The sequence below is a fragment of the Rattus norvegicus genome, chromosome 12 (genome assembly GCF_036323735.1).
Source record: "Rattus norvegicus strain BN/NHsdMcwi chromosome 12, GRCr8, whole genome shotgun sequence".
NCBI lineage: Eukaryota > Metazoa > Chordata > Mammalia > Rodentia > Muridae > Rattus > Rattus norvegicus.
The window spans coordinates 36,909,541-36,921,983 of NC_086030.1; the positions used below are offsets into that span (position 1 = coordinate 36,909,541).

The 12,443-nt window shown below is 47.0% G+C and overlaps 1 pseudogene; it reads right to left on the reverse strand.

Moving 5' to 3' along the window:
- Positions 1-912: 912 nt before the first annotated feature.
- LOC134481290 (igE-binding protein-like) lies at positions 913-7,151 on the reverse strand (annotated as a pseudogene).
- Positions 7,152-12,443: the final 5,292 nt, after the last annotated feature.

The window sequence follows — 12,443 nt, forward strand, 5'->3', positions numbered from 1 at the left end:
GCCAGGCGCGCTTATATAACCCTCGCACGCGCATCCACACCTGATTGGTTGCTTACTCATGACCTCATCAGGCACACCCCGGAATGGGCAAAGACCTGGCACGAAGGCACTCTTGCACATGCGCACACAGTTAAATCTCCCGATAGGGAGTCGGCTGGCGCGGCGAAGGCTAGCGCCATCTTGTCTGACTTGGCCTTCCACGTGGGGCACAGTGGAAGCCAGCGCCATCTAGTGGTGGCGAATGTTATTGCGGCCCTTTACATCTCCCCCTTTTCTATTAATTAATAGCGGTAAACTATTGTCTAGGCTGGTCTAGGTCTCCGCAGTTACGTCCATCTGTTGTGGCTCCTGTCTTAGGTCGTTCCTCTATGTCACAGCCTTATCCGTCGAAGGGTAACCCTATCGCCACCGGGCCCCATGTCTTAGATCGGTCTGTGCATGAGGAAAGTTGCCCGTCTCTGGATACCACAGTGCTGTGTGACAGTAACTGAGTAATGACCTAGGGCGAACTCTAAAAAGAGGCCAGCCAGAAGGTGAGTTAGTGGGGAGATCATGATCACCCTATTGCGTGCAATGAGGAAACCTCAGCGATATAGAAGGGCTGATCAAAGGAATCTTGAGTCTCTCTCATCCCAGTGCAATGGATCCACAGATCCATGGGGTGCAAGAGCAGAGAACTCAGATACCGACTAATTTTTGAAGATAGATAACCAAATTTTAGGGGAGGCCCCTTGTTCAAATGGCTACAAGTGCTTGAGTGATAATGGCCTTGTCACGTTTTTGTTGAGATCTGAGTTTGCAAACCAACCATAGCATGAATACTAATCCACAGCATAGGGCTGCACCAAACAGAGCCACCCCCACCCATTCTTAGAAGTACTAGGAATTCAAATCTAAAGAGGTAGTGTGGGGGCTGGGGATTTAGCTCAGTGGTAGAGCGCTTACCTAGGAAGTGCAAGGGCCTGGGTTCAATCCCCAGCTCCGAAAAAAAAAAAAAAAAAAAAAAAAGAGGTAGTGTGAGGACTAGAGGTAGTTTCAGAGGGCTCCATCTGGGAGTCATTTCTAGGCGTCAGAATTCTCCGTGTCAGTCGTTCCGGTAGCCAGAATGGATTGTCTTCTTCCTGTGGGAAAACACAAACCGCTCCCCTGGATCTTATTAAAATAGGATCCGGGCCTTTCCATAGACCAGTCAAAACATCTTTCCATTTTACCATCTCTTTTGGTCTATCAGGCTCTGAATAGTGACGTTCGGCCGCAGTATGGCCTTGGGCGTCAAGATTTAAAAAATTAAGGGTGAAGAGTGCTATGGAAACAGCTACTCTTGGTACTGAGGGTAGAGCCTCCTCGACTCCCCCTTTTTGTTTAATTAAATAGGATTTGAGAGTGCGATGGGCACGTTCTACAATGTCCTGTCCCTGAGGATTATACAGGAGACCAGTCAGATGAGTCACCTCCATCTGGTGGCAGAACTGTTGAAATTTTTGAGAAGTATAAGCTGGTCCATTGTCTGTCTTAAGGAGTTTGGGTTTACCCCAAGCGCTCCACGCCTCGAGGCAATGTTGAATTGTATGTGAGGCCTTTTCTCCTGTTAGAGGTGTAGCAAACATATGCCAGAGCATGTATCAATAGAAACATGTAAATACTGAAGTTTTCCAAAAGAAGGGATATGAGTAACATCCATTTGTCAAACCTGTAGCGGTCGGATTCCTCGTGGGTTAACTCCCACATGTGGTACAGGCAGGAATTGACAACAATTTTGACATTGGGTAACTATCTCCCTAGCTTCTTTTCTAGTCAAAGCAAATCGGCGGCGTAAAGTTTCAGCTGTCACATAAAATCGTCTGTGAAATTCTTTTGCTACGTCTAATTGAGGGGACAAGGCAACTGCAATCACTCTTGTAGCTTTGTCCGCTAGGTCATTTCTGCGGGACATTGGCCTAGGAAGGCCCGAGTGAGCTCTAATATGTGTTATGAATACAGGGGATCTCCTGCTAAGAAGGGTAGATTGAATTTGTTGAAAAATCTGAGCAAGTTTGCTGGAAGGCCTGATTAATCTAGCCACCTCAAGAACCTTAACTGCATTAACCACATAAGAGGAATCTGACACAATGTTAAGCGGGCCTGGGAAGGTCTCGAGGACCTCTAGCACCACTAAACATTCTACAACTTGAGGTGAGGTTTCATTATACTGTTTAGATACTACCTTATTATTGACCACATAAGCACCTATACCAGTTTTTGACCCATCTGTATACACTACAACCCCATCAACAAGTGGTTTCTGAGACATTATGTGTGGGAACACAATGGCTTGGCTTAAAGCAAATTGTAGGATCGGGTGTTTTGGATAATGATTATCAATCTGTCCAGCAAAGGAAGTAACTAACACTGCCCAAGCATTTGAGGTAGCTAATGTTTGAACCTGAATGGCTGTATATGGTACTATCAAAGTTTTGGGTTCTTTCCCAAAATGAGTAATAGCTGCCTTCAACCCGCAGAGTGTAAGCTGAGCAACCGCATCGGGATACCAGTCAATAATCTTAGCAGGAGATGTATTGGGATGGACCCATAATAAAGGCCCATCCTGCCACAAGACAGCTGTTGGCAATTGTATAGTCTTGAAAACACACAAGTCAAAAGGTTTGGTTTCATCAATGTGCTGCAGTTGAGCATCTTGTAAGGCTTTTTCTACAACTTGTAAGGCCTGGTTTGCGGCTGGCGTCAATGCTCTCGGAGAGGAGATATGAGAGTCCCCTTCCAAAATATCAAATAAAGGTTTCAACTCAGCAGAGGAAACCTTTAAAAATGGTCTCAGCCAATTTATATCTCCCAATAATTTTTGGAAATCATTTAAGGTATGTAAATGATCTCTGTGAATCTCTAATTTCTGGGGAACTATTTTTTCAGGATAAATGACCGATCCCAGAAATGAGCCAATTTCTGCAATTTGAACCTTTTCTGTAGCGACTTGTAGTCCCCATTGTCCCAATGTTTTGATTAAGATGGGATATGAGGTCTGTAAGGTGGTTAAATCTTTATCACATGTTAAGATATCATCTATGGGGGCTGGGGATTTAGCTCAGTGGTAGAGCACTTATCTAGGAAGCGCAAGACCCTGGGTTCGGTCCCCAGCTCCGAAAAAAAGAACCAAAAAAAAAAAAAAAAAGATATCATCTACGTAATGAGCCAGCAACAAAGAAGGAAATTGCTTCCTTATAGGTTTAAGGGCTCGTTGTACATATAGTTGACAAATAGTGGGGCTATTGGCCATGCCTTGAGGCAGGACCCTCCACTGAAATCTCTTATCAGGTTCAAGATGATTAATAGCTGGTATAGTAAATGTAAACCTCTGTCTGTCTTGTGGACACAAGGGTATGGAAAAGAAACAATCCTTAATGTCTATAATTATTATCTTCCATTGCTTAGGTAAAGCAGAGAGTAAGGGTAGGCCTCGCTGGATCGAGCCAAATAAACGCATCTGTGCATTAATGGCTCTCAAATCATGGAGAAGTCTCCATTTTCCTGATTTTTTCTTTATCACAAAAATAGGAGTATTCCATGGTGAAATGGACGGTTCTAAATGACCAAGCTGTAATTGTTCATTAACCAATTTAGTGGCAGCTTCTAATTTTTCAGAGGATAGATGTCATTGAGGAACCCATATCACTTCCTCTGTGAGCCAGGGTATGGGCATAGAACCCTCAATGGCACCTAGGAAAAACCCAGGTCTTGCCTTCCTATATTACCTTCTTGTGGAACCGGTTCTAATTTTCCTTGTTCCTTTTTTCCTAATCCCTTCCTAATCTCGATAGCTTGTCGAGAGTACTCGTTGGTCAATGTCAGACCTAGACCCTGTAAGACATCCCTCCCCCAAATGTTAACAGGAAGAGGGAGGACATAAGGAATAAACCTTCCTGATTGGCATTCTGGAGCATGCCAGATCAAGGAGCGTGAGCTGACAGTGGGGCTGGCCTCATACTCTAGTCCTTGTAAGGAATGGGATGATTGAGTGACAGGCCATGCCTTAGGCCACCACTTAGAGGAGATAATGCTCTTATCAGCCCCTGTATCTAGAATTCCCTTAAAAGTTTTCCCTTCTACATTCAACTCTAAAGAGGGTCTGGAATTAAGGCCCATCATTAAATAAGCAGAATCAGTCCCGGAAGAGCCAAACTTCGCGGTGCCTCTAGGGACCCCGGAAGAAGGAAAATGATCATGTAAGCTTGGAAGAATAATCAACTGAGGGGCTGGGGATTTAGCTCAGTGGTAGAGCGCTTACCTAGGAAGCGCAAGGCCCTGGGTTCGGTCCCCAGCTCCGAAAAAAAGAACAAAAAAAAAAAAAAAAAAAAGAATAATCAACTGAGCAATCCTGTCACCTGGGGAAATGGAAAAAACGCCTTGAGGGCATGAACAGAGAACTTGAAGTTCTCCCGTGTAATCTTGATCTATTATTCCAGGGTGAACAATTAGTCCCTTTAAAGTTAAAGAGGACCGTCCCATAATAAGGCCAACACTTCCCACGGGTAGGGGGCCTTTGTAGTCAGTGGGGACGGGTTGCACACCCATCAGTGGCATTAATATGAATTGGGTGGTGGAACAGAGGTCCACTCCTGCTGAGCCTCTAGTGGCTCTGCGAACCATGGTGTCCGTCTGTTGTATGCTGGAGTCCCATATGTTTTGGGGCCCTGAGACCTTGGGCCCAGATACCCGTTTTTTGGAATGTTTTCACCCTCTTCTGCCTGGGGAGGCCCGGGCTGAATAAGCCTGCCTCTGATATCTTTAACTGAGTGACACTCACTAGCCCAATGATAACCTTTCCCACACTTAGTACACAGTCCTGGTGCTCTCTTCCTAGTGAGGGCTTGACACTCCTTTTTCAAATGTCCTGGTTTGCCACAGTTATAGCAGACCCTGCGATCACCTGTACCTGAGCACTTTTGGCTCTGTAGGATAGCAGCCGCGAGGCCGGCATGTAAGCGGGCCTCCAAGTTCTCGGCAAACTCTCAGCCAGTCCTGTAATCCTTTGCTCTTCCTAGGTGTAATAGCTGCTCTGCATTCCTGTGTGGCTTGCTCATAAACCAGCTGTTCCAGTAAAGGCATTGCCTGTTCAGGGTCTCCAAAGATCCTGCCTGCTGCCTCCATCATCCTAGCCACGAAGTCTGAGAATGGTTCCTGGGGGGCTTGTATGATTCTCATTAAGTGTCCCCCGGACTCTCCCTTCTTGGAAAGTGCCTTTCACGCCTTAACGGCGGCAGCGGAGATTTGAGCGTATGCTCCCCAGTCATAGTTAGTTTGATTATTGGCATATTGCCCTTGTCCTGTTAACAGATCAAGCGTCCAGTCTCTCTGATTGCCTTCAGCAATGGCATTGACTTTGGCCTGTGCCTGAGAGGCGTCATACCATAAGGCTTTCCATTCCACGTATTGTCCCATATTGGGAAGCGCAGCCTTCACTGTTGTCTGCCAGTCTCCTGGAGTCATGGCCAGAGTGGCAAGCCTTTCGACTTGAGCAATAGTAAAATTGGCACTAACTCCATAGTTACGGACCGACTCGGCAAGTTCTTTAATTTGAACATATTCTACTGGTGCGTGAACACAGCCTCCATCGGCGGCCTCAAACACCGGGAATGCCAGCTGTATCTTTTTCTGTTCCTCTTTAGTGAGGAAGGAATCTGAGTGGAATCTCTCCATATAATATGGAGGGGCGCTGGGGCTTATAGGCTGGGAAACCGCATGGTTTCCACCTCCCACTTCCTTTTGTTTACCCAAGCTGTTAGCTCGTTGTTCATCTGGGTAGCATCTTTCTTTTTCACAGCGAGCTGCCTCATCTTCTAAATCCTCTCTCTCAGAGGAGCTAAGCTCGTCTGTCCCTGAGCTATCAAGCTCTGAAGTCTTTGAATCCTTTACCGGATAAAGACTTCCGCTTTTCCTTCCTCTGTTTTATCTCACCCAGGGCGTTTTTTCCCCAATCTCTCTCTTCCGCGGATCTAAAGTCCTCGGGAGGGTCTCTTTTCTTAGGTGCACTTTTTCCCTTTAAACTCTTTAATTCGTTATCTAACCCTGTTTCTGACGCACCGTCTCGCCCTTCCCCCAACGCTCTCCGCTTTGCTGTTACAGCTGGGCAGTTCTCACGGGACCTCTGACGCCGTTTGGCGGTAACTAGAAACTCAAAGGTCAATAGAAACAACCCGAGGGCTGCCAAAGCAACCATAGCGGCACCTGCCGCGTCCGGCAGGGGACTGAGCTGTAATAGGTCAAGGCTAAACATGATCTCTCAGAGTTTTACCTGCGTTCTATAGCTTCTGGATTTCTTCCGTGAAACGGAGGCTTCCCGTAGCGCCGGCGATGCGATGATGTGGCCTTTTTGTCCTGGGTTCTCGGCACCAAATGTCCCACGCGCGACCTCCCGCTGGCAAGAAGCACGAGGACATTCAGAAATCCTTGTTATATGTAAAACTTTATTTCTAATCTTATGGAGAAGCCCCGCGCGCCGGCCAGGCGCGCTTATATAACCCTCGCGCGCGCATCCACACCTGATTGGTTGCTTACTCATGACCTCATCAGGCACACCCCGGAATGGGCAAAGACCTGGCACGAAGGCACACATGCGCACACAGTTAATCTCCCGATAGGGAGTCGGCTGGCGCGGCGAAGGCTAGCGCCATCTTGTCTGACTTGGCCTTCCACGTGGGGCGCAGTGGAAGCCAGCGCCATCTAGTGGTGGCGAATGTTATTGCGGCCCTTTACAGATCAGCAGTTAGGAGACATGACTTCCAAAAAGGGCCAAGCGTCTGGTGTGGACCAGGGCCCAGACCCAGGTTTCTGCTGTAGTGCTTGGGATGGAACCCAGGGCTTTGCACAGGCTGAGAGTTTGAAAATCCAGAGAAGTGATTGATCCTGCAGCTGGCACTGGAAACTCCCAGTGAGCACAGGTACATTAAAGAGTGATGATCTCAGGCTGAGGCCCGGAGTGTAGAACGCTAGTAGTAAAGCCATAAGGCACAGGGTTCTATCTCCTGCACAGCATGAGTGGGCCCTGTGGTGCAGGCCTGCAATTCCAGAGAGGGAGCTGAAGGCTAGAGGATTAAGTGCAACTGGATTATACCAGACTCCATATCATCACTAATAACTTATTGAGACTGTCTTTTGTCCAAAAGTAAATGCAATTAATATATTTTCTCCCTGTAGGGCTTATTTTGTGCTTGTTCAATTAAAGCTTTGCTGAGCTTCTACTTGGAGGCTGCTCCAGTAGAGGAAAATCAAAACACAGGGGCCCAAATCTTCTCTGTGATGGTGTTTGAAGCTCCTGTGTCTGTTTCCACCTACACGTCTCTTTGATCTCATTACAGATACGGTGTGATGGGTGTGTGAGCCACCATGTGGTTGCTGGGATTTGAACTCAGAACCTCTGGAAGAGCAGCCAGTGCTCTTAACCACTGAGCCATCTCTCCAGCCCAGGACATGAATTTTGATAGGAGATGAAGATTAGGATACACCTGTCTCTCCCTAGAGATGATCATAGAAAACCAAGACTCGGGGTTGGGGATTTAGCTCAGTGGTACAGCGCTTGCCTAGCAAGCGCAAGGCCCTGGGTTCAGTCCCCAGCTCCGAGAAAAAAAAAAAAAAGAAAAAGAAAAAAGAAAACCAAGACTCGGGGCTGGAGAGATGGCTCAACCGTTAAGAGCAACCGACTGCTCTTCAGAGATCCTGAGTTCAATTCTCAGCAACCACATGGTGGCTCACAACTATCTGTAATGGGATCTGATGCCCTCTTCTGGTGTGTCTGAAGATAGCTACAGTGTACTTATATAGAATAAATAAATAAATCTTAAAAAAAAAAAAGAAAGAAAATCAAGACTCAGGCTGGGAGAGGGGTACACTAAGCTCAGCACTGAGTCAGTAGGAAGGAGGACCAGTTTAAATCATCTGGGCTACAAAATGAGATCCTGTCTCCAATACCTAAAACATCAAACAGCCAAAATGAAAGATTCAGAGGAACCAGGTGCAGTGGCCTTAAAACCCTGTGATCTCTGTGAATTCGAGAGCAGCCTAGTCCATATTGCAAGTTCCAGGCCAGCTAGGACTACATAGTCCAGGCTTGTTTAAATAAATAGTGGGAGAGAGGTGCTGGAGAACTGCTCAGCAGTTAAAACTATTTCCTGCTCTTGCTTAGGACTCTAATTCAGTTCCAAGCAAGGGGGCGGATGCTGGGAATGTGAACAGAGTCCTTGCAAGACAGCCATGAGATAGGCAGGTCTCGGTATGGAACTGGACTGGTAGCGACCTGCCTGGCAAGATTACTGCGGGGCCCAGAGAGTAGCCCAACCGAGCCGGCACTAGCGTGGGTTGGTAGATTCTTTTTTTTTTTTTCTTTTTTTTTTTTAATATTTACCGCTACAGGTGGTGAATCAACGTGTGAGAGAGGGGTAGCACTATCTCAGTTTCCCTCCCTGCTGCTTTTGGGGGTTTCTAAGGAACTTTCCACTTATCACTCTGCCAGCAGACTGCCCAGAACAGTGAGTGACTTCATTAGTACTGACTGAGCAGTCAGCTACGTTTCTAGTACCAGGCACTGTTTTCCTCTCTTCAGCAGGTCTTAAGCACAGTTAGAGAGCAGTGGGTTACTGTCAAGATATGTGTGCCACTGCTGCACCTTTATGTGGCCCTCCCTTCCTCCTCGGGGGTCCTTGGCCACCGGCCCACAGGGACGATTGGAACAGAGACAAACAGGGATTCCAAGTGCCTGTGAGTAAATGGAAAGGACACCATTCTAGGAGGAGACAGATCGACTTTATTGGGGGTGAATCTAGGGTTATATGGTTTTGGGGGAGAGGATAGGAATATTAGGATGGGCAAAGGTCCTCGGCTGAAAGCCACTGAGATGCCTCATTAGCATGGGAGGGCATTCCAGGAATCTCAGGTGCTCGGTTTTTTTTTTTGTTTGTTTGTTTGTTTTTGTTTTTTTTTTTTTTGGAGCTGGGGACCGAACCCAGGGCCTTGCGCTTCCTAGGCAAGCGCTCTACCACTGAGCTAAATCCCCAATCCCGCTGAGAGGGTTTCTTATGGGAGGAGAGGGAGCTCCACTTGTAATCTAACCAAGGCTACAGAACACTCCGAAGGTAGAGGGTGTGGGGGGTTTTGACTCCCCAGACAAGGTCAGAGAAGGAGAACCCCTGCTGACAAAGGGAGTCCGCCATTTTGATCTGAGCTCGGGCTTTCGGGGAATGTCAGACTTCGACCTTAGCCGCAGGGTGTTCCAAAACTCTTACGGTTCTTATGCCATGATAGTCATCGATGTGGTTCATAGGCCTCAGAGCTGGGCAGAACTGTTGGTTGCTGCCCTCCTTTGGAAGCTAGCCCTCAGGGAGGAGACATTCAGGTCAGTTCTAGCTCAGGGGTCTCTGCGCCTTATGTCCGAAGTGTGCGGTGTCTTCAGCGGGAGGGCATTCGTTTCCATTTCTGGGGGACAACCAAGAACAACAGCAATGGGATGTATGTTTTACACAGCCCTGACTAACAAACAACTCAGGAGAGAGCTTCTCACATCTGGGATTGGTGGTTTTGTTACATGGTCTTTGTGTTATTTCTTCTAGGCTCCGCCCAGCGGTTACCTAGCAACAGCCAGGCACAAGCCTGGCTCGCTATAAAAAACTGTTCCACCTCTCTCGATTTCTCTGACTCCTCCTCTGACCTGCCCCCTTCCCCCCTCCTCTCTCTCTCCCTCCTCTCTCTCTCTCCATCTCTCCATCTCTCTTGCTTTCGCTCCTTCTCACATTCACTCTCTGTCCTTTGTTCTTTCTCTTTCTCTGCCTCTACTCCCTTCTCAACCCTCCTTCTCATGCCCCCAAATAAACTTCATTTTATATTAGACCCGTCATATGGCTGGTACTTCATGGGGGAAGGGGGACTACCTCAGCCCGGACCTCCTTGGGCATCCCCTCCTGCATCATACTTCGGTTTACAAAACACATCACTTTGACTTTTGGGAGGAATATCATTAGCACGGATGAGAACAGTTCATTAAAACTATATATGTATACATGGAGTTACTTGTATTATATTTTGTTTACTTATTATTTTTGGCAAGTAGTTAATAATTTTCTTGTGTTTTTTTTCAGACACTTTAAGAAAAGATTTACTTGTTTTATTTTTCCTTTTTTTTTTTTTTTTTTCGGAGCTGGGAACCGAACCCATGGCCTTGCGCTCCCTAGGCAAGCGCTCTACCACTGAGCTAAATCCCCAACCACTTGTTTTATTTTTATGAGTACACTGTAGCTGTCTTCAGAATCACTCGAAGAGGGTATCAGATCCCATTACAGATGGTTGTGAGCCACCATGTGGTTGCTGGGATTTGAACTCAGGACCTCTGGAAGAGCAGTTGGTGCTCTTAACTGCTGAGCCATCTCTCCAGTCCAGACATATTTTTCCTTTTCTTTTTTTCTTTTTTTTTCTTTTTCCCGGAGCTGGGGACTGAACCCAGGGCCTTGCACTTACTAGGCAAGCACTCTACCACTGAGCTAAACCCCCAACCCCTAGACATATTTTTTTAAGGTTTATTTATCTATTATATATAGGTACACTGTAGCTGTCTTCAGACACACCAGAAGAGGGCATCAGATGTCATTACAGATGGTTGTGAGCCAACATGTGGTTGCTAGGATTTGAACTCAGGACCTCTGGAAGAGAGATCAGTGCTCTTAACCACTGAGCCATCTCTCCAGCCCCACTCTAATTAAGTGCCTTGCATGGGGCTTCACAATTTGCTTAGCAGGAGAAACAGACTGTGGGATCATATTCTTGTGGAAGGCAAAAGACTTAAGGCACCAGCCAAGTGTCATCTGCCCTTTCCTGAGAAGGATTTAGGTAAGCAGCCACACACAGGTGGTCCTGTGAAGAGGCTTTGGATGAACAGGGAGGACACTGACTGACCGTGACAGGTGACTGGAATCCACCCCAGCAGACTGACTGTTGAGTAACAGCGGCAGCTTGGTTCTCTCATGGGAAGCAGTTTCCTCTGTGCATCTGGGAAAGCACCTAGCTTTTACCACAGAGCAGAGGAGAGGAGAGAAGCAACGGTCTTGAACCAGCTGAGGTCACTGGAATCCCACCGGGCACTCTACAGTTAGACTCTGCGCTGATGTGTGCATCAGGAGTGTGTAAGAAAGAGAAATCAGGGGTTGGGGATTTAGCTCAGTGGTAGAGCACTTGCCTAGCAAGCGCAAGGCCCTGGGTTCAGTCCCCAGCTCTGAAAAAAAGAAAGAAAAAAAAAAAAAGAGAAATCAGAGATGTCTAAGCTAAGACACATGCACATGTCTTTCTCATGCACAAGGGCAGATATAAAGAGCACAGATCTCTAATATCAGGGTTTCTCCCTCTCCCTCCCTCTCTCCTCTCCCTGCCCTTTTCCCTGCTCTGCCTCTGGCCACTCTCCCCCCTTCTCTCTCTCTCTCTCTCTCTCTCTCTCTCTCTCTCTCTCTCTTTCTCCCTCTCTCTCTCTCACACACATCTTTAAATTTATTTATTCTTTTATGTTATGAGTACACTTGCTGTCTTCAGACACACCAGAAGAGGGCATCAAATCTCATTACAGAAGGTTGTGAGCCACCATGTGGTTGCTGGGAATTAACCTTAGGACCTTTGGAAGACCAGCCCCCTCTCCCCCGTTTTCTCAACCCCCTTTCTTTCTGAGATGGACCCTAACTATTTAGCCCTGACTGACCTGGAACTCAAGAGTTCCTGCTTTTGTCAAGTTCCAGGACTTAAGGGCTGGAGAGATGGCTCAGTGGTTAAGAGCACTGACTGCTCTTCCAGAGGTCCTGAGTTCAAATCCCAGCAACCACACGGTGGCTCACAACCATCTGTAATATACAGTAAATAAATAAATACTTAAAAAATTATACACCAGGAAGCTGGAGACGGGTTCAGTTCCCTGCACTGATGTGGCAGCTCCCGTTCTAGGGAGATCACACTGTCTCCTAACGTCTGTCAGCATCATGTGGAGCATGAATGCACACACAGGTGAAACACATTAAAAAATAAATATGGGGGGGTGGGGAAAAATAAATATGAAGGGGTTGGGGATTTAGCTCAGTGGTAGAGCGCTTGCCTAGAAAGCGCAAGGCCCTGGGTTCGGTCCCCAGCTCCGAAAAAAAAAGAAAGAAAGAAAGAAAGAAAAAAATAAATAAATATGAAAACATGCATGGTCACACCTGGCAGTTTTCTTGCTCTGTCCCTAGTCGTTATGAGGTGACTGTCACAGCTCTGGAGATCGCACAAGGAAGGAATGGGAGGATGACGTCAATCTCATCTGTTTCTTTTTTCGCACAAGGAAGGAATGGGATTTTTATCTTGTGTGTGTGAGTACACTGTTGCTGTCTTCTGACACACCAGAAGAGGGCATCAGAAGAGATAATCAGATCCCATCACAGATGGTTGTGAGCCAC